Below are 23444 nucleotides of genomic sequence, written 5' to 3'. Positions count from 1 at the left end.
GTTATTATTTGCAGATAAGTTAATGGCTTCCTGTGCAAATAATTGTGGAGTCAGCATACCTAAGACTTGAGTTCTCTTTAAAGAAAAAAAAATGTATTTATAGATACCTCTTCAGGGTCATTACACAAACTTCAAAGTATTAATGCTTATGAAAAGACCCTTATTTTGAATTTTTTCTATAAGTAACAGTTTTGCCATAAAATGGCCAGATCATTGTACGTAACTCATGACTTTTATTTAAAAAGCTAGTGTAATACATGACACTCACACGCAGCCACACCTTTAGAGAGGGAGAGAGAAACAGCACTGTGTCTTTTGAGCCATTTTGATGTGGATGAACTCTGGTTTCTCCAGCAGTAGCTGTAGTGGCAATGTGGAATCTAAATGGCTTATTACTATAATTAACATGGCTCAGTTGGTTCCCCCCCACCTTTTTTTTCTTTTTTTGGTTCACTAGGGTCTTCTTCTTGTCCTTTTCTGTGATCATTCATCCTTCACAATAGTACAGACATGGCCCCTGGACAGGAGAGCAGATCTTCCTGTCCTTGGTTTGTTTATACCCTTGCTTTCATATCAGAGTTTAGATAAAAATCTCTTATTTAATCATTTTTAGTTGGCTTCACATGTTTGGAGTTCTAGGTTGTCCTAATTTTGAAATATTCTCTTTGTTAGAAGTTAGATGCCTCGTGAATAAGAGATGACCCATTGTGCTCTAAATGGATGTATTGTTTTAAAAATCTAAAGTTTGGAAAGGGTGAAATCAAATATTAAAACCTCATTCCTCAAGTATAGTCACTGCTAACAGTTGCTATATTTGTCTTGTCACCAACTTATATCTTTTCTAAAGCTTCTATTGAACCTTGGTCTGAAAAATGATATTAGCATCCTTTATTCATTTCTTCTACCCTATTACTAAGATGACAAACTAGTCCTGGTTTACACAGGACTTTCCCAGTTTTAGCTCTGAAAGTCCCATATGCGGGAACCCCCTTGGTCCCAAGAGGGACCTACCCTACCCGTGACCTCCCAATTAGCTAGACTCTGACTATTACAGTGTCACAGTTAATACACTTATTTCTTATTTCTATAGCCTAACTATGAATATGTTTTTTGTTTTGTCTCTGAGTGGCTTCTGAAAACCTAAAGCCATTATGCAAATATTATTCACTGTGGAGACAAGTAATAGAATTAGATCCATAGAGAAAGAACTCCCATCATGGGTCATGAAATGTCGCCACTTGAAGGAGATTTACCCAGTAGCTTCTCTTCTTCTTCTTTCTTCTTTCTTCTTTCTTCTTTTTTTTTTTTTTTTTTTTTGAGATGGAGTCTGGCTCTGCTGCCCAGGCTGGAGTGTAGTGGCCGGATCTCAGCTTACTGCAAGCTCTGCCTCCCGGGTTTATGCCATTCTCCTGCCTCAGCCTCCCAAGTAGCTGGGACTACAGGCACCCACCACCACCCCCGGCTAATTTTTTTGTTATTTTTAGTAGAGACGGGGTATCACTGTGTTAGCCAGGATGGTCTCGATCTCCTGACCTCGTGATCCGCCCATCTCTGTCTCCCAAAGTGCTGAGATTACAGGCTTCAGCCACCGCGCCTGGCCAGCTTCACTTCTTTATAGACATTTCTCTGCTTTGGGGTTATATTTAGCTTTTCCGGAGTTTTTTTGTTTTTGTTTTTGTTGTTTTCGTATTTCATGTCGTCCTCTTCCTTAGATTCCTTTTTTCATTTGGTAGGCTACTCCCTTTGAATAACTTTTGATGTATAATATGCGTAGACGGTAAGCACTGTTATTGCATGTTTGAAAATGTCTGATTTTGTTTTCACACTTGATTATTTCAGTCTAGATTCAAAATTATTGTTTCTGAACTTTGAAGGCATTGCACCTCTGATACCTACAATCTAGTGTAGCCAATAAGTCTGATGTTAGACTTACAACATAGTTGATTGTGTGTGTGCATGGGTGTGTGTCTTTTTACCTCTTTGAACCATATAGGACTTTTTGCTTTATCCTTAGTTCTGAAATTTCATCATTATCTTTTTGTCATCAGTCCTTTTATTTTTGAGCTTTATAATCTGAAGTCTTCTCTAGCTTGGGATATTTTCTCCTCACTAATATTAATGTATCTTCACCTAGAAATCGAGTAGGTGGATTTTAGACCTCTTGGAACCGATTCTTCCTTTATTATTTTCCTTCTCTTTGTTTTTTGTTGTATGTTCTGGAGATTTTCTTGGCTTAAATTTTCCAGCCTACTGAATGAGGGCTTAGCCATATAAATGCCATTATTTAATCCATTAGATTTATGTTTTGGCCCTTATTTGTTTAAAATCTGAGCGCTTTCTCATTCTCGTTATTCTTTCCATGAAAGAAGTGTGAATGTCTATGGATATTGCCCTGGCCCTTAAGAAGGTATTGTTCTTCAATGATGATCTTCTTGGATTGCTTAGAATTTTTATTTTCCAGCATGAGAAGCACATACTGAATTTATTAAATTTTAGATAGAATGTATTTCTGTTTCCACCAAGGCCGCAGCTCCGGCTAAGTTAGGTATCTTATGGCTCCTTGGAACAATTTAGTCTTTCCTACCTCCTGCACTCTCACGTCGTTTTTTAATGTGTTTCCTTCCATCTCCCAAGTCTTCTATAAAAGCTAGTCCGATTGCCCTCCTTCCACCTCAAGTACACAGAAGGTTCTGGAATGCCACCCCTCCCCCGCACCACTCAGCCAGAAGCTGATTTTCTCCTAACATTCATTGACCCTTGCTTGAACCTTTCTTCTCGTTGCCCCTCCCTCTCTTGCCAGGGTCACTCCTGCTAGTGTAGAATTTCTGAAGTGAAGGTAAATAAGGGTGTCAAGAGGACAAGAAAATTCCCAACCATGAGAGGGAGAGGATGGAGAATTCTGGGGGCGGGTAGCAGCCCCCTTGCCAGGTACCTCTTGTGTAACAATTGCTGTTCAGTGGTGGGGAGCTTACATTTCTACCTCTTACCTAGAAACTTGATTAGACTGGAACTTAATTTCTCAAATTATTTTATGTTCCAAAATTCAGTTCTAAGTCAAAATTAGTGAATAGATGACCAAAATAGAAGCTATTAGAATTCTCTTTATATAGCAGGGAATGGAATTATATAACCTGCATGCATTCCTGAAATTTCTTTGTGGTTTGGCTTCAGTAAATTACTACTTTACCTACAGCTTTAAAAGTATATTTAGACTTAAGTTTAAAGAGTGAGAACCACATGTGTAAACATCATTGAATACCATTCTTTTAATGAATGGGGAATGTTATTTATATTCTGTCCTCACTTCCTCTGGAAAGCCCATTTCTTTTGGGAAGGCTTTAACTTATATTGTACTCACCTTAGAAAGTGAAAAGAATTCACTTTAGTATATTTTAACCCAGCCACAAAATTTTCACTGTTGCTGCTGGGACCTGCTTGGCCCCAATCTCTGAGTACAGTGTTTTAAAATTGAACTGTCTTAAAATAGCAAGACAATATATATGCCACTAGAATAGAGGATGGGTATGTTTAAAGGATTTGAATAACCCTTATTAATGCTTTAATTTTTTACAATGCTATGTATTTCTCTAGTTTTCTTTTTTAATTTTTAAGAAATTGACAACATACTCATGGAATACATAATAATGTTCATCATCTCCAACATTTTATCATTTTTTGTGTTGGGAATATTCAATATCCTTCTAGCTATTTGGAACTACATATTATTGTTAATTACAGTCATCTGTGGTGATATAGAACACTAGAATTTATTCATCCTGTCTAGCTGTAATTTTATGTCCTTTAACAAATCTCTCCCTATCCTTTTTTTTTTTTTTTTTTTTTTTGAAAAACAGTTTTGCAGTTAGTATTTCAGTGACAATGAGGCAGGCAGGTGGGTGGGAACCGATGACCAAGAGCTTCCTGGGCTAGCCTGAAGCGTCTGGGCTCATCTACATAGCGATGGGGACCATTGGAAGGATTGAAGCAAAGAACTCCATATGATCATGCTTATCGTGTAGCTGGCAGGGTGCAAGTAGACTAGGAGGCAGAGCAGAGGGGAGGTCTTGTGTAATGCATGTCAGAAAGCAGTGGAGCCATGGACCAGGCAGGAATTATGGTTCCTGTCCAATTCTGAACCTTTGTCCGGTATCAGTGGTGCTGCCATTAGACTAATTTGCTGGTTATTTTATAAAGATTCCTTTTAGGGCTGGAAGGGACCTTGGAAGTTTTTATGCAACTGTCATTTTGTAAATGGTAAAAGCCTAAGGAAGTGAAATGACTCCTCCAAGTCAGACAGCTCATTAATAGCAGATCTTGGCCTTGGGCCCAAATCTTTCGATTCCAAAGCCACCGCTTTCCCTGTAGGGTTACCCATCTGGCCCTACCTGCTGTCTGCTAAGCACATGCCCAGGCCAGCATCCTGCCAGTTGGACCTATCACCTGATTGTTGATGGTGCAGAATGTGATATTGACAGACTTTCTGTTTTTTTCTAGTCAGCTCATGACTGACTCTCCTAAATGACTTCATTATAATTTTCCCAACTCTTCCCAAATGCGCAGCCTTGCCCAACTTTTTCAGAAGATGATCTTGACTTCTACTTCTCTGAACAAATAGAAATCACTTGAGAACACACAGGGCCGTGGCCTGCCACCAAATCTACCAAGAAGCATCATGTTCCTGCCTTTGTCATAACAGCAAGTGTGTCCCCATCTTAATTAACACTGGGTCCTGGGCTCTGGGTCCTCGTTCTTCCTGTCTTTTCAGGGATGATTTGACTTACTCTTCCTTTTTCAGTATTTTCAACCCCTTCCTCTCTAAAAGGTCTGTCTTGTCTCTATTTATATATCATCCGGACTCTTCAACGTAAAACCCTGCTTGGAATACCTACCCCACAATAGCTCTTTCTACTTCCCTCCCCTCAGGCCTTGTGTAAGATACATGGTGTTTCACTCATCGCCCTGAACTGTTTCCACTTTAGCCCTTACAATTTCCCCAAACTGCTCTCATTGACCTCATGCTACTAAATCCAGTGAGCACATTCTACTTGGTTGTTCATTTAACAATTATTTGCGAGCATCTGCCATGTGCTGGGCATCTGGCATGCTGTGGTACACAGAGAAATGGGGTCTCCTGTGGTCTAATGTTGGGGACAGATGTTAAAGAAATACCTATAGTTGCTGAATATTTAGATCAGAAAGTGCAAATCTAACTAATTTTATGGCAGGAGTACTATATGTCAGTTTTTTAGTGGACACTAAATGTCAGTTTCATAGTGAAAAACTTGTGGCTAGAGAATGCTCTAGCTTATCATCTGTGCACTATGAGTGTCCTGCCCTTTAATCTGGGTTTAACTGTACACACAGCCAAATGCCCCCACTATTAGAGGCTCTTTTACCTTTTATGTAGTCAAGATACCTTGACTGAACATGCGCATAAACAGAATCTGAAGAAATATTACTCTGTTCATGGAGTTAGAAACTAGAAACCGTATATATCTATATTCTAAATAAAATTATTCTAAAATAAACAAGTTTAATATAGTCTAAACTGGCAAGATAGATTGAAGAAAACCCTAATGGCTTCCGTGAAGGAAAGTGAAAATATTATGCAGAAGAGATGATCTGTGAGGTTCAGATTCTATGAAAGATTTTTGAAATGGTAATCATATTCAGTTTTGAACCATTTTAAGATCAACAAAATAACCGTGTAAGCACATGTTAGATATGCTAATGAAGGTTTAGTGAAAGTAAAAGTTTTCTCAAGTCCAGATTGAAAATGGCAAGGTGTTTTTGCATATGTCAGTTGTCTCTCTCTTATTTTCCTCATGTGCTACATTATTCAATTTTAACAGTTACCGTCTTTTTAGAAGTAAAAATGGTCCATGTTAGCAAAACCAAAGGTTTCCAGGAAGTACTAGTGGCTGTAGTGCCGTGGAACGTGTGGATGAATAAATCACCGTTTGGTAGTAGCTGTAAAACGTTTTATTGGAAGCCAGCCCTTCGTATTCATGTTTCCTTTTTCCCTCCCCTGAAACTGAAAGTTCATTGAAATAGCCTCAAGATAGATGTTAAGTAAAAACTCTGTGATATATTTGGAAGTTCTCTTTTTTAAAAACCAATATGTCAAAGCCTGTTTTACTTGACTGATTGGAAAGGCAAAAAAAAAAAAAAAAAAAAAAAAAAAAGCAAAAGGAAATTACCTTTCTAAATAGAACATTTTCAAGTGATGTAACACTTTTTTCCATATGTTGCCTGAATAAAGTATATTTTTACAGAAGCCTGGTTAAAAAAATTGTGCTTCACCATTAAATAAATAGGTGAATACATATTCAGATTTTAAAGTTATCTCCTAAAATATTAGTTTATTAAATAAGTGGCACAAAAAATCTAATATCCTGTTTCCCTTTATCAAATCTGTTTGACATGTGAGACAGTACAACTTTGGAAACCACAGCCATCTGAATTCTGTTCATTTGAGGGAATTTTATTATTTTAATTAACATTCATTTTCACTGCTTGTTAACACATTCTGAATTGCTTGAAGTTACTGACCTAGATTGAAAGAAGCTCTTGGATTCTATCAAAGGTGGTGCTTATAAATATTTTCTGCTTAGAAAATGTTGCTCAGTTTCTGTGGCTTCCTCCATTTTATTACGTGTAGAATCTGCCAAAACCTTGCTAACTTTCATAATCGCCTTCCTTTTCCCCATTTATGCCTGGACTTGAGTATCTCTGGAAAGTCTTGTCTTACCCATAATTTTCCTCCACCAGTATGCTACCAAGACCCAAATTTTAATATCAAAGTTGTATTTTGTTATGCTTTCAGAAATTTACTGTATAACTACAGTTGCCTTTGGGCATTGTCTTTAATGCTGTGCCAGCCATCCCACTGGCTAAAGATCCCGTGACAGTAAGGACTGAATCTGTCCCAATCATGGCTACATCTTTAGCACCTGCACTGGTATGCTGTTGGTGTTCAAATGTTGGATGCATTCAAGGCATTTTAGGATAGCACAGGCTGCTCAAGTAAAAGCGTTGATAACTGTATTACAGCACTTGTGATATAGCTGCTATCCAGTTTGTGTCCTGGTATGTATCCCTTCAAGAACCTGATGTCTTAGGCAGTGGCTTAGTATTTTTCTATGTAACCCTACTGTCTATAACAGCACCTGTAATAGTAGCAGTACTTAAGTGAAGCTCATTCATTGAAGAAACATTCCCTACTTTTTACATTTTTGCCCAGCATCCCCTCCAACTTTAAAAACTCAAGGAAAATAGTGACGGAATTCCCAGTTCTTTGGCCAGCTTTTCTTTATTAAGAGGCCATCTTTGCTGTAAGTATGAAAAACAGAGAGACATACCAGGGAATATGAGGAAGAGGTCACCTACTGGAATGCCTCATCTCTAAGTATTAGAATTAATTATCCTTTGCCAGCTAACTATGCCAATTTTTAGTCTGTTTAAAAAAAAATAGGAAATAGTAAAAATCTAAGGTCTGGACCGTCAAAATTTGGTGTTGGGTTCTTGTTGTTTGTCTGCTTTTAGTTTCCTTTTTAAAAGCTCACAGTCAACTTACCATGAAATCTAGCCCAGATTCTAGAAGCATCTGTTTTCAGTGTAACACATCTTAATAATGTAGTAAGAACCTCAAATCAATCCTGCCTCATATTGGTGTGTGTCCTGTGGAACCTAGGAATTGATACAAACTGGAAACTGAACTCATCTTAAAAGCTCAACTCATTTCATAAATTGTATTTACATGTAGCATGTGGTGCCTGATGAGACAGGCAAAGGTAATATACAATATCTGGATTGAGTGGGGAGAACCTTTCTTTTGACAAATCTTTCCTAATATATCTGTCAAAGCACCACTGAAAACAATTCAATGGATTAAAAACTGCTTGATGTATGTAGCTTTTCTAAAATGTGAGCTGTGTTTCTTGAAGATACCATACTTCATTCACTTTACAATTCCTCATGCCTGCATAGTGCCTGGCTCATACCAGGCATTCACTACATAATTGAATCAAATGATGAGTAAAACTTGTATATGTACTGGTTAGGAGACTAAGAAATAGCAGTTACCAAAAGATTTGTACCTCTCCTGTGTGGTTTCCACTTCCAAATTCTAGGATTTTTCCCCCTAAGTGATTGACACCCACTGTATTTTTTTTTCTTTCAAAAGAAGAAATGGCCATTTGCATATATCATATTAGAAATTAAAATTGACTTGGATTACAGGCATGAGCCACCATGCCCGGCCGACAGTGTTTTTTGTATTCTTCTTATTTTTGCAACTTTTCTTGGTATTTCCAAATATATTCTTTTAAGTTAGTAATATCCTTTCTAGAAAAAATCAGGATACTTTTTAAAAGATAACTTCTCCAGGAACAACAAAAAGATCCCTAGAAATACATCTCATGAAAGATCCATGAGACCTTTATGTAGAAAATGGAATAATTTTAACTTCATTGGAAGTTATTTTTAAGGATCTAAATAGTGTGGAGAGGTAACATGTTCATAGACAATATCATTATTATAATATAAAGATGTTGATTTTCTCATATGTAGATCTAATGCAACTCCAATCAAATTCAACATGCTTTTGGTGGAACTTAGGTTAATTCTAAAATTTATATAGAACAAAGATAAGATTCTTAAGTAGCCAAAATAATTCTGAAGAAGCATGTAGAAGGATTTACCAATGTTATTTATATTGTTACAAAATTATAGTTACTTAGGCAGTGTGATTTTGCCAATAGGGATAAGCAGTTAGACCAATAAAATAGTAGTCTTGAAACAGGCCCACATTTCTATAGAATCCTAATATGTAACAGATGTGCATTGCAAATAAGAGGAAAGAATAAATTAGTAAGTGACTCTGGGGTAATTGGTTATCCTTATGGAAAAAATGAAAATGTATCCTTGCCTCACACATATACAGTCATCAATTTCTACTGGATCAAGGACTTACATGTGAAATTACAAAGTGTTTAAAAGAAATATATAAGAATATTTTCATGTCCTTGGGATAGGAAAAGAATTTCTTAAACAAGACAAAAATCATTAAACCATAGACATATGTAACTGCATTATATTTAAGATCCTCTGTTGAGAGTGAAGATAAATCATAATCCATAACAGACCTGTGGATTTATATATTGAAGAATACATGAAGAACTCCAACAAATTCATAAGAAAAAGACAATTCAGTAGAAAATGGGCAAAATGCATGAACAGGTTTTTCACAGGGAAGGAAACATGAATGCATATGAAAATATGCTCATCAACCTCATTAGTAGTTAGGAAAATGCAAATTTAAACCATAACAATACCATTCCACACCCAGGAGAATAGCTATAGCTATAATTACAATTTTGTAGCATCAAGTGTTGGCCATAATGTAGTGTAGAGCCAGTGGAACTCTTACACACTTTGGCTGGAGTGTAAATTAGTATAATTCTTGAAAAACTTTAGCATTACCAGTAAAGTTCACCATGTGTGTGATGAACAGCCTAACACTTTCAATTCAGATAAATACAATGTAGAATCTCCAGCACATGAATACAGAAGAAATGTACAGCATTGCTTTTAGTAGGAAAAAAACCCAAACTGGATACAGTGTACAGGTCCAAACACTAGAACATATAAATATACCACAAATTATTCAATAACATACTATCCACCCGTACAAACAGTTGAACTACATGATTGGCAAAATAACATGGGGAGATCTCACACAATATTGAGTGAGAGAAAGCAAGTCACAATAGTGTATGTACAAGCCTGTTTTACAGTTCAAAAGCACACAAAATTTATCAGAATGGGGTTTCTCCATGTTGGCTTATCCTCGAACCCTATGTGTTTGCAGGATGGCTGCAGCAGCTCTCCTCCCTCTTGTTCTTATCTAATAGTGGGGAAAAGTTCTGTTTCCTTCTTCATAAAACCCAAAAATTAGATCTCGGTGGCCCTGATTGGTCTGGTGTGGGCCATGTGCCAATCCATGAACTAATCACAGTAATTAGGGGGATGAAACATGATGAATGGCTTAGCCTAATTAATGTCATTCCGAGCACATGGGCTGGGAGTAGGGCAAAGGAGAGGAAAATGTTGGTGTGAATGCCAGAAGGAGGGTAGATGGATGTCAGGCTTCAAAACCAACAGATGATGTTATTCCACCCACTTCATAGAAGCCAGTTTGTATTACACAAGCCATTGTTACTTGCTGATGTCTATGAATGAAATGAAACAGCTCAAAGAAGGGCAGGTAGAAGCAAGAAAGAGGTTTTTATGTTGCAGTGGATGTAGAGTCATAAGTTACCTAGCTGACATTCCCAGATTGGAAGGGACAGATGTGACATGGCTCTTCAGGATGGCAGGTAGGAGCAGCAGCATGGATCTATTCCAAATAGAGATTATTTTGAGATCTACCTGATCAGATTTTATATCCCCTCAAAAATATTCCCTTTGTTTTCGTGTACTTGACCATCTTTGTTACTGACTTAAATCATATTTTCTGGAAACTCATGGGAGGAACATTGATAGATTTACCCTTTTGGCATTATTACAGTTTGACACTGATCTGAAGTCCTGTCATTTCTGGTAGCCCCTTATATGGATTTCTCCCCTCACTTTGTTTCTTTTACAAAGTTCATGTGTTTTACTCAAGAAATAACACATTTTGTGCTTATGAACAAATGTATCGGGCTCCTATATATCAAACAATTGACATTTTTGGGAAAATGTTTATGCTTTGGGTCTTTGCATAGTCAGTATCATATTTAGAAGTGTTATTATCAGACATGACTTTAAATCATTCTTGTTTAAGCCACGCCTAACTCAGACCATTAAAAGCCACTTTACCTAGTCACATAGAATAACAATGGCGTTTTATTTTGTCCTGCATATAAAAAGCAAGGTTGGTCTTTTTCGTGGGTAGTTGTTGTTAACATTCATTCTAGAATAACTAGAATTGATCCACAGTTATTGTCAGAACACATAGCTTTGAGTCTGTTGTCTAAAATTAAAGGTAAGTTTATTTTAGACACTGTAGTTAAAAGGACATGGTGATACATTCGTCTCCTTTTTACAAAATCAACCCTGACATTTTATTTATTTTTATACTCAAACTCACATGAGTTGTGTTTTGCCCATATAACTTATTTTAAACATCACCTTGCTTATAGTGTGGACTATGAGTTTAGCATTGTTCTTTGGCCAAAAGCAATAAAATGTGACCTGTTTCACCGTGATTCAGTGAAGTGCAGTCAGTATTTTCTCTTCACAAATATAACACTGATGGCTATTTTTAACACTTCCCCAACCTTCAGAAGTGTAATGAAGTTTTGTTTTGACGTGAAATTCTATTTGGATTTAATGTCCTGAGTATAATATATTAGTGGATTTTGCACTTAAGGCCAGATAATCAAATATTCTTAATTTTTTTTAAATCCTATTTTGAATTTATAGAACAACCTCTGAGGTTCTCAAGTATTCGCCTATAAATAAACATTGCTGATTGTAAAAGCCCTCTTGCTGTTCTCATATTCCTATAATAACCAAAATTATAAATTCATTGGTTTACCTCATATTGAATTTCCTGACTAGACGATGCTGTTTTCTTTTTTTAAAAAAAATACATTTGCATTTTTCATCATTTCTCAGGAGGGAATCATTGTCTAAAGATTACTTTAAATGTCTTCTATATAGATTCTTTAAGCATTATTTTTCTGAATATGATCTATTTTCAGACTGTCTTCATTTTCATTTGTTTATGACTCATCATTTCTGCCACTGGATTAAAAACCAGTGCTTTTTAAATAGCTTGTTTTAAATGATCTTAACCTTTACTATTTCTAATAGGTTTTAAAAAGATGTTTCTTTTGTGGTATCTTTCTAGGTATTCGACCTTGTCACCTGCTGATGGAGGTAATTTGGCAGTTCATTTTCTTTCACTGTTGACCAGTGAACATCTTTTATTCCTGACTTTTAATAAAAATATCTGTTGATTTCAGGTCTTCTTAAAAATCATGGTAAACTATCCTATTTCTCCATGCACTGAGAGATGACCATATGTAGGTGCTGAGTTTACCCCATGCCATTTTGGCATCTTTGAAAGATAAGAATAGGTGTTGATTTTCTGTGACCTATTGATAGGGCGTAATGGATCTATTTATATAATATTTATAGAATAAATCTTATCTATGTAGATGTGTTGTATACTAGAAATTGAGTTTTCTGAGCACTTAATTTAGGGCTCTTACATCTTATCTAAGTCAAACATGCCTCTTTTCTCTCTTTGTACCTTACCAGACTTGTGCTGGCTTTATCAAATTGGGGAGCCTCATTTTTCCTCTATCTTGAAAGCTTTTCATATCGTTTGGGAATTATCTAATCCTTGAGGTAAACCATATGTATTAGTTGTTTAGCCTTTATATTTTTGGTTCAGTGTTGATAATTAAATATCACCTTATAAAACTGTTTCCAATGAAATGTTTGAATTTATTCACAGGATATTTTTATATAGTATTCATGATTTTTTTCATCCTTTCCATTTCTGTGATATAGTCCCCTAATAATTCTAGTTTTGTGTTGGATTTTTAAGACCAAATTTGTCAGAAATCTGCCCATGAAGTATTTCGTTCTGCAATGAACCATTTACTGGTTTTTAAATATTTAAATCACAGAATCTTGCTTTTGTTTTTATTTCTGTCTTGCCTATATCATATTTATTTCAGACTTAACTGAGCTTAAACATTTAATTTTTTTATTCCCTTCAATGAAAAAGTACTCGTGTTACAAATGAAACTGCATTGTTTTTACTCCTCGTATGCAGAATAAAATTAGCTAATTTTCATTATCCCCACCCATTTCCCCATTTTTGATGATTTGAGCTAGGGTTTCAGCCCTAGGTGGAGCTAATTATAGTAACGCTTTTTATTAAGTTTTTATTTTTTTCCAAAAATTTTGGAAGCCAGCACTCTAATTGGGCTGTTTTTATAATAATAGCACATTCTGTGCCTGCCTTTAATATTCCCTACCAGTGCTATTGAGTAGCTACCATTTCACTCTGAAGTTTTTCTTTTGATTCATCCCTCAATCAACTGGAATATATTTGAATAACTTTTTTTCATGAAGATACCCTGCTGAGAAATTTCTAAGCACTTTTTTTTTTTAAATTTTAAAACTCTGCAAATGTTGAAATGTCTGTGGTTCTTTCTTTTTAAAAACAGTGACCAGGCTGGGCACGGTGGCTTATGCCTGTAATCTCAGCACTTTGGGAGGCCAAGGCGGGCAGATCACCTAAGGTCAGGAGTTCAAGACTTGCCTGGCCAATATGGTGAAACCCTGACGCTACTAAAAATACAAAAAATTAGCTGTGTGTGGTGGCATACACCTGCAGTTCCAGCTACTTGGGAGGCTGAGGCAGGAGAATTGCTTGAACCTGGGAGGTGGAGGTTGCAGTGTGCCAAGGTTGCACCATTGCACTCCAGAATGGGTGACAAGAGCAAAACTTGGTCTCAAAAAAAAAGAAAAGAAAAAAAAAGAAAAACCAAAACAGTGACCAGAAAAATTGCAGTCCCAAATTTCACCAGATGTAAGCCTCACCCCAATGAGCTTGACCCCTCAACTCTCTTGCACTGATGGAAAGTGAGAACTCAGGGAAGAGTGGCTGTGGCCTTAGGCAGTTGTTGGAGGACTTGTGTTTTGGAGCTAGGGATGCTGCGGTGGACAAGGACTGAAATCAGAGCCTCTCCTTCCATTCCCTGCTTCATGGCCTCGAGTTTTCTCTCTCCTTTGTTGAAGGAAATTCTTCCTGGCTTCTGGCAAGTCACTGAACTCCTTTGTTTACAGAGCTGTTGTATGTTCACGTCTCCTTTTGAATTATCAGAGTATTTCAAGGGAAAGGGAAAAATCAAGGATGATAGGACATCAGTAACTTTCTAATACCACATCCTTGAATCTTTTCATTTTTGAATTAAATGTTTATCATTATTGCTATAGGCCTATTACAGTCCAGTAGCATGATATGGCCTTTTCCTATGAAAATCCTGGCCTTTGGGCATCTAGTCTTCCTTTTAAACCACTTAAAATTAGCCGTGATAGCTCATCCATGTTCCATTAAAAGAATTCTGAAAAAGTAATATTTAAGTAAACAGCAATTTATTTTTTGTTTTTACTGCAGGTGAAGACTGATGAGAAGAGTCTGTGGGTGAAGACATTGAAAAGGTTTCAACTATACAAGTGAGCTCTTTTCATTTTTTTGCCACTTCAGTATGAAACATGTTAAAAGCCTAACGTATTCATAATTTCAGTTTGTTGGGTATTTTTGTATAAGTGTGCTCTGTAAGTCACATTTTTCGATTTTGAAGTATAGCAGTCCCCCTTATCTGTGGGAGATATGTTCCAAGCACCCCGTGGATGCCTGAAACCATGGATAGTATTGACTCTATATGAACTGTTTTTCCTATACATGCATATCTATAATAAGATTTCATGTCTATATTAGGCACAGTAAAAGATTAGCAACAATGAATAATAAGATAGAACAATTATAACAACTCACTATCATAAAAGTTATGTGAATATGGTTTCTCTGTCTCTCAAAATACTGTAATACTTTCAGACCACAGTTGACTGCAGGAAACTGAAACTACAGAAAGTGAAATGACCTATTAGAGGAGCTACTGTAGTCATTTTTTTCTCTTTTTGAGACAGGGTCTCGCTTTGTCACCCAGGCTGGAGTGCAGTGGTGCAATCTCACCTCACTGCAACCTCCTCTCAATTTGAAGTGATTCTCCTGCCTCAGCTTCTGGAGTAGCTGGGATAACAGGCACATACCACCATGTGTGGCGCATTTTTGTGTTTTTAGTAGAGATGGGGTTTCACCATGTTGGCCAGGCTGGTCATGAACTCCTGACCTCAAGTGAGCCACCCACCTCGGCCACCTAAAGTGCTGGGATTACAGGTGAGAGCCACCACGCCCAGCCCTGTAGTCTTTTTTAAAACAGAAAAATCTATTCCCAAATAGTCTTTAGACTGGGCACAGTGGCTCACACCTCTAATCTCAGCACTTTGGGAGGCCAAGGTGGGTGGATCACCTGAGGTCAGGAGTTTGAGACCAGCCTGGCCAACATGGTGAAACCCCATCTCTACTAAAAATATAAAAATTATCTGGGCGTGGTGGCACCTGCCTGTAATCCCAGCTACTCAGGAGGCTGAGGCAGGAGAATCACTTGAAGCAGGGCAGCAGAGGTTGCAGTGAGCAGAGATTGCACCACTGCACTCCAGCCTAGGGGATAGAGCAAGACTCTCTCTCAAAAAAACAAAACAAAACAAAAGTCTTTATTTTGTATAGAATAATGACAAATATTGTTGCCAAAGGATAAAAAATTAAAGAAACTGCCTACTACAGATTAACATACACAAAGACTCACAATGGAATCAGTGTAATTGCTCATGACCCATTTCAGAGGCATTTCTTCCCACTGGCCTTCTGGTGTTATTGAATTCGTCTTTAGGTAATATTTTAAATCCTTTTCATTGGCTAGAAAAGTTCTGTGCTTTTTTTTTTAAACTTACTTTTCTTTAAGATTGAAAATCTCATTTTAATTTGGTGGTGGTGGTTCTTGAAAAACCACAGTGACACTAAAAGGGAAAGGAAGGAAGAGGAGATATGCCTTTCTGTTAGGTCCAGGCAATTATTTTACTCTGTTTCTTTCCTAAGTACTTTAATTTATCAGGCTCTGACCACATTATCAACTATTTGTCAAGGCCTGCGATGGTAAACTACTGCTACTCAATCATACATCAGATGCTTACTAGAGTGTTAGGAATAGATGAAAAAATTTAGTCTGGTAAGCACAGTGGTATCACTTTTTACTGATAAAAAAGTTTATATTTTCAGCCGGGTGCAGTGGCTCATGCCTGTAATCCCAGCACTTTGGGAGGCAGAGTGGGGTGGATCACGAGGTGAGGAGTTTGAGACCAGCCTGGCCAACATAGTGAAACCCCTTTGCTATTAAAAATATAAAATTAGCCAGGCGTGGTGGTTCATGCCTGTAATCCCCGCTACTTGGGAGGCTGAGGCAGGAGAATCCCTTGAACCTGGGAGGCAAAGGTTGCAGTGAGCCGAGATCGCACCATTGCACTCCAGCCTGGGCAACGAGAGTGAAACTCTGTCTCAAAAAAAAAAAAAAAAGAAAAAGAAAAGCTTATACTTTCAATTTTATACCACGTCTCTTTTTTTTTTTTTTAACCAAGCAATAATGTAAAACAATTAAAAGCTTAAGTGCAACAATGGGTTAGAGCCTTGCCTTTAACTCGCAAAATAATACTGCTTTATTGGAGACATAAATATTTAAAACACTGAACTGTTCTCGAAGTACTCAAAGTTATTACAAAGACAAATAGTATTTTAATAGAGTCGAGATTACTTTGCTTGTGTCAGAGTTCATCAGTGCTTTGCTAACTGGTAAAACAATGGTTTTCTTACTGCAGATCTTTATTACTGGCAAGAAAGTCCCAGAAGTTCTTTTCTCTAACTTATGACTAGAATGCTGAGTAGCCTGAAAATCAATAGGTCCTGGCGTAGAGCTGACTTATTCATTAGTCACAGTGCTCAGGGCCCGTGATACTTTTCAGTGGCCCATGGAATTGTTTTAACTTTATTTTTAAAACAGAAGAAAAAAATGAACATAGTAATAAGGAACATATAATATGGAACCTAGCTTGGATTATATTTGTCTTTATACCAATGCAGTTGTAAAATTTAATTTAATATTTTTTTCGTGGAGGAAGAGGCTCACAAAGGCCAAATTGTCCAAGGCCCACAAAAGTCAACATGGGGCCCCACCTGTGTTATAGGTCAGGCTCACCCCACGTGTGTGTGAGATTCAGTCATTTGGATGCATTTAAAAAAAAAAAAGAGTAAACAGGCCGGGCACAGTGGCTCACGCCTTTAATCCCAGCACTTTGAAAGGCCAAAGCTGGCAGATCGCTTGAGCCTAGGAGTTCGAGACCAGCCTGGGCAATATGGCAACATGGTGAGACCCCATGTCTGCAAAAAATACAAAGATCAGCTGGACGCGGTGATGAGCTCCTGTAGTCCTAGCTTAGGAGACTGAGGTGGGAAGATTGCTTGAACTCAGGAGGCAGAGGTTGCAGTGGGCTAAGACTGCATCAGTGCACTCCAGCCTGGGTGACAGAGTGAGACCCTATCTCAAAAAAAAAAAAAAAAAAGAAAGAAAGAAAAAGAGTAAATATTTTCTGTTTTAGAAATGATGATCTTCTCTGTAAATGAGTCCATAGATATATCTGCTCATAAGAGAGATGCATGCTTATATCAACAAAGGAAGAAAGAAATGGCATGTTGTTAGGCTAGATTGCTCTAGTTGTTCATTCTGTTTTCCTAAAATCAAATAAATATTTCCCTGTCCACACTCATTGATATTGTTTGCTTTGTAATATGACTAATTTATTCGGTACTACAAAAACTGCTAGATGGATAGATACAAAGATAATTTTCTGAACAAAATTGTCCCCACATTTTGTTCTCTGTGCCTTCTTGTCCAAGGTTTCAGCTACCCTGGTTCTTTGATGGAAGGGCATCAGGGCAGAGCTGCCACTTAGGGTACACAGCATAGGACTGCCCGGGTGACAGAAAGATGCAAATTCACGTCCAGGCACCGGGTGCTGAGGGCGCCCTGATCTTTGCTGTTCTTGCTAGCATTTCCTGAGCCTCTTGTGCTGGTGAGTGGGATAACAGGATAGTGACGTGCCTTTTATTAAAGACACCAAAGATTAGAAATGATATGTTTTCCAGCCTAGATTTTGCCATTGCTCAGCACAGCTGTGCTCTGTAATCCATGGTGCCTTGTGGCCCTACTGTGAGGCAGTCCTCTTCTCTGGAGGGTAGGCATCACCCTCCAGTTTCTTCCGTCCCCATCTGACTGAGGCACTGACACTGCCCTCTCATGAGCAGGTGCAGGAGCACCACACTGAGCCCATCCCAGGTCAGTAGCTACCTTTGTGGTAACTTGGTATTGTATAATCTCAACATTGAAGGCCTTGTGGGATTGAAATATTACTGCTTTTTACCTCTAAGACTTAGAAATAATATGGTGAAGGCATGCCCAAGAAGGAATCAACACTGCTCAGCCCTTCACATGTCTTCTAGGTGACCTTGCTACTGTGTCCCAGGGCCCTGTAAGTGTTTTCCTCGGGGCTGATGGATTTATTGTAAGGCAGCTAATAGAAGAATGATTGGTGGCTATAGCATAAATGATTCACATTATGAATAAGTAACTTGTTGTACTGAGCTAGACATTGCTAAGAATATAACCATCGAGGGGAATTCTTGGCAGAATGCCAGAGGACAGGGATGGAAATGCAGTGTTTGATCTTTAGAAAGTCACTGAAGTGCTTTCCTTCAGATTCTTCCATTGCAAAATCTCCTGATTATCACCTGGCTTGGTGGTGTTATAAAAATGATTTTTAAAAATATGTAAAGATTAAAATTGTTATACAAACCAAATATAGTAGTTACAAAAATATGCACAGAATTACAACATTCGGAAAGTGTGCAGATTAAGTCTGCCTAAGTATTGAACATCTCTTTTGCTTTAAAAAAGTCTCCTAGAGAAATAGGAATGCTTTTACACTGTTGGTGGGAGTAAATTAGTTCAACCATTGTGGAAGACAGTGTGGCGATTCCTCAAGGATCTAGAGCCAGAAATACCATTTGACCCAGCAATCCCATTACTGGGTATATACCCAAAAGATTATAAATCATTCTGCTATAAAGACACACGCATGACCAGGTGTGATGGCTCATGCCTGTAATCCCAGCACTTTGGGAGGCCAAGGCCGGCAGATCACGAGGTCAGGAGATCAAGATCATCCTGGCTAACACAGTGAAACCCCGTCTCTACCAAAAATACAAAAAATTAGCTGGGCGTGGTGGCAGGCGCCTGTAGTCCCAGCTACTCGGGAGGCTGAGGCAGAAGAATGGTGTGAACCTGGAAGGCGGAGCTTGCAGTGAGCTGAGATCAGTCACTGCACTCCAGCCTGGGCGACAGAGTGAGACTCTGTCTCAAAAAAAAAAAGACACATGCACACATATGTCTATTGCAGCACTGCTCACAATAGCAAAGACTTGGAACCAACCCAAATGCCCATCAATGATAGACTGGATAAAGAAAATGTGACACACATACACAATGGAATACTATGCAGCCATAAAAAAGGATGAGTTCATGTCCTCTGCAGGGACATGGATGAAGCTGGAAACCACCATTCTCAGCAAACTAACAGAAGAACAGAAAACCAAACAACCGCATGTTCTCATAAGTGGGAGTTGAGCAATGAGAACATATGGACACAGGGAGGGGAACATCACACACCAGGACCTGTTGGGGGGTGGGGGGCTAGGAGAGGGATAGCATTAGGAGAAATATCTAATGTAGATGATGGGTTGATGGGTATAGCAAACCGACATGGCACATGTATACCTGTGTAACAAACCTTCACGTTCTGCACATGTGTCCCAGAACTTAAAATATAATAAAAAATTTAAAAATTTTAAAAAACAATTTAAAAAAAAGTCTCCTAGAAGTTTGAATACCTTAAGGTGGTATAGGGACTAGACATTTTGTGGGGGAGACTTTGTCATTATAGACCCTTTAGTTATAGCTGGTGAAGAATCTGAGGGGCTCCCTAACTATTCTTGAGACAAAAAGGGTATGAGATTCAAAAACAATACTTGTTTTCTCTCAAAGGGGTGACCTTCGGAGCGAGGAAGGAACTAGCTCCTGTTCCTGTCCTTGGAACTGGCAATTAGGAGCCTCTTGGACAGTATGTCCTCAGTTTTGTAGAATTATGGTAATAGTTTTCTGTTGAAAATGAGGATGGGAAGGGGACATTGTGGTCAAATAAGTTTGCGATTTCAGTAAGGTTAATCAGCTCATGATGCTGCAGACTCTTACATGCTGCCCTGAATGGCATGTGTTCAACAAGGAGGTGTTATAGGCAGGGTTTCCCAAACTTCATTAAGCATGGAACACCTCCTTTCATGCCAACACTCCTTTAATTTTAAATTACTTTAGTAGTTTAAACTACTAAAAACTACTTTAGGGCCAGGCGCGGTGGCTCAAGCCTGTGGTCCCAGCACTTTGGGAGGCCAAGACGGCGGATCACTGGGTCAGGAAATCGAGACCATCCTGGCTAACACGGTGAAATCCCATCTCTACTAAAAAACACAAAAAAACTAGCCGGGCGAGGTGCCGGGTGCCTGTAGTCCCAGCTACTCGGGAGGCTGAGGCAGGAGAATGGCGTGAACCCGGGAGGCGGAGCTTGCAGTGAGCCAAGATCCGGTCACTGCACTCCAGCCTGGGCGACAGAGCGAGACTCCGTCCCCCCCCCCCAAAAAAAAAAAACTCCTTTAAACTACTTTAGTTTTTAAACCTATTACGATATTGTTCTGTGGAAGATAGTTTGGTAAATGCAGATGTAAGGTCAACTATGGTGAAGAGGAGTGGCCAGCACAAACACAGAAATGGGTTACAGGAAGAAATATGAATGGATTGAAGCAATAATTGCATTCTGCCCCTGTTGGAGGAGCTCAGAGAAAGACCATTTGGAGGACAAAGTTCTATACAATAGTACCATGCACTCTAGCTGGATAACTTGTGATGGCACCAACCCTCATGTTTGCTAGTTAGGGAGCCTGTGGCCTTCTGCGGTCTTGTTGGGCTGACTCTGTGCTTCCTGCATAAAAGTGATAGGGCATCCCAAAACATTTAGTTACAGCACTGGCTCCAGGACCAGTGAAGAATGACTTTCAGTCATCTCAAATTCTAAGGTGAAAATTTGTTTAGACCTTTTGCTATCAAGCTACCTCCAATCTAATAAGACTTAACAGATCCTGATGGACTCCTTAGGCAACACATGGTTCAAAGAGAAGTGGCATAAAATTACTTAGCCAAAGTTGTTATTGATAACTTCATTAAAAGTGACCTCTGAGGGATGATCAAGAATTTCTGCTTTGTAGAAAGCACTGAGCTAAGTATTGTGAAGGATATGAAGGCAACTATACAAGGCTTCTGCCAATAAATTAGAAATTAATCTGAAATTTATGGTACCAAAGCAGTTAGAAAGGTGATCAGAAGAAATGGGCTTCGCTTGTGAAAGGACTGTGTCTTTGAAAATACTGCATGTTTTCTGTTGGTTGGGTACAATTATTTATTAAGTCAAAATTGTTTAATTGTTATTCAAATCATCAACATCTTTCTCTACTTGATCTGTCATTTTCTGAGAGAGCTGCTTTAAAGCTCTCCTTTTGTTGGTGGATTATCAGTTTTTGCTTTTAGTTGTATCAATTTTCCCTTAATATGTTTCAAGGCTATGTTTTAGATACATAATGGTTAGCAAGTTATTCACTTGTTACAAAGCTAGGTACAAGATCATTATTGTACTTTAAAAACCAGATAGAATATCATAGCCCATGCAGTATGGAATCATGGATGTCTCATGTTCTTAACATCTGCAGCTAATGATCAACTTGGAGATACCCATCAGGGGCTTGCTCAGGGACCATTCTAATAGGCACGGAAAGGCTGTCACCTAAAATGTCAAAAGGACCAGATGTGCCCAGTAGTACCAGATCTGCTTTTAGCAGCTGTAGATAAGGAATCCAGTGTCTGGAACAGACATTTAGTTATAATATTTGAAAAACTTGTAGAAGCACTGGGCCAGATTCCCCAAGCTTAAGAAGTTGGTAAAACAAAATTACCCACCTTTAGGCTTTAGGTAATCAAAGCCTGCATTCATGTTGACTGAGCTACAGCCAACCTTACCTCCCCTCCGCCTTGTCTCCTTTCTTCCTGTCTCATCCCAGATACCAGACATCCTCATTTCAGTTGCATTGTTCAGGGTAGGCATACTTCAGAAATCTGTGTTTTATTGCGTTATACCATCATGCTTTTTCTGTGCCATAGGAAAGCCTGTTCTAGAGGAAGATTACATTTGTGATAAAAACATTTTAGAGTTAAGTAGGGTATTAAAGCAATCATTGTGTTTTAAAATAGAAAGACATGGAATTGCAATTGATCTTAAGTCCCGTCTTAAGGCGAGTATTTTCTTTTAATATTCTTTGTCTTAAAAAAAAAATGTGGGGCCTAGCTTCTCACAGTGTTGTAACTTCATATACACTTATTTGATTTCTAAAGCATAGTCATTCAAAGAGAAGCGGAGTTCAGCAATTTCCCAGCTCCTCATAAATTGAATATAACAACCAGACCCTTAGTCAAACACTTGCCAAATCATTTCTCTCTGGTTTCCCTTTAATTCCTAAGCCCCTGCCCTCATTTCTAAGCCTTTTCTGGGGTTTTCAGTTGAAGACTTCCAGTCACCTCTATGATCACGTGTTCTTAAAGCTGCCTCTACCTCCTAACTCTCCTGTTTGAGGAAATGAAGGGATTTTAGTACAGCCACATCACTTCTAAGCCATGTTTGACATCTGTCTCCTTTCCTCCCCCCTGCTCCTCACCCTGCCCTTAATATCAGATTTGTCAGCAAATCTCACTAAATTTACCTTACCATCTGTCTCATCTCTGCTTTTTCATTTCCACTGCCTTCAGAAAGTAAAAAACTAACATTTATGGTAAGCTACATGCTGTATATTATTTCTTAATTCTTTTAGCCTTGTGCAGTTATCATTAATTGGATTTTACAGATTAGGAACCTGAAGCTTGCAGAAATCTAAGTCACTGCATAACTCATGCAACTGGCATTTTTTGAAACAGTTTGAGGTCTAAATACCCAACTACAACTCCAAGTCTAGTGTCATCTTCACAGCCATGAAATGTGCACGCAGCCCAGCCATGCTGTGTGCACCCGTGTTGGGACTGGATTCTCTCTCTCTCTTGTTTCTCTGAACTCATGAACCTCCTGTTCATTCAGTCCACCAGGCTGGTCCACTCAAAGTACAGAGTTAATTATGTCAGGTGTCTGGTCTAAAACTTACAATGACATGTTGTTGCTTGCTCTGTACGCTCCAAGGTATTTTTTTTTTTCAGTTTTAATTCAAGTGTTCTCAAAAGTATTTTGGGTACAACCAGAACTCTCTCTGCTCCTTGGAGTCAGTGTGAAAGGAACACAGTGGGCTCTGGGATCAGCTAGACCTGGATGTGGATCATAGCTCACCTCTTCATTGGGAGGCCTCAGGCAAGTTATTTGCCATCCTTATCTACAAAAGCATGATGCTAAGCTCATTTCAGTTTAGTTGTGGATAGCAGAGCGTATGTATACAATGCCTGCCATAGTGAGTGCCTGGCCCTTGGCAGACTGTCAAATGGAGCTATGGAGCAGCAGCGGCAGTAATATTATTATCTAGACCTTATCTATCCTTTTAAACTCAATTCAGATTCCTTCTCCTTTTTAAATTA

The 23444-nt window shown here is 38.4% G+C and overlaps 1 protein-coding gene across 6 annotated transcripts in view; it reads left to right on the top strand.

Annotated features, from left to right (window-relative positions):
* PLEKHG1 (pleckstrin homology and RhoGEF domain containing G1) overlaps window positions 1-23444 on the top strand; it is a 245182-nt gene that overhangs the window by 37298 nt on the left and 184440 nt on the right. For 4 of the 6 annotated variants that reach the window (XM_050786239.1, XM_050786242.1, XM_050786240.1 and 1 more), the window contains one exon: window positions 14186-14244. The gene's annotated coding sequence lies outside the window, so the exon portion shown is untranslated. Of the gene's footprint in view, window positions 1-1452; window positions 11929-14185; window positions 14245-23444 lie in introns of those variants that run through there. The other 2 variants (XM_050786241.1, XM_050786243.1) reach the window with 2 other exon arrangements.

This window comes from Macaca thibetana, chromosome 4, assembly GCF_024542745.1.
Source record: "Macaca thibetana thibetana isolate TM-01 chromosome 4, ASM2454274v1, whole genome shotgun sequence".
NCBI classification, from domain to species: Eukaryota; Metazoa; Chordata; class Mammalia; order Primates; family Cercopithecidae; genus Macaca; species Macaca thibetana.
The sequence above is the reverse complement of the archived record's forward strand: the minus strand, read 5'-3'. Positions and strand labels throughout refer to the sequence as shown.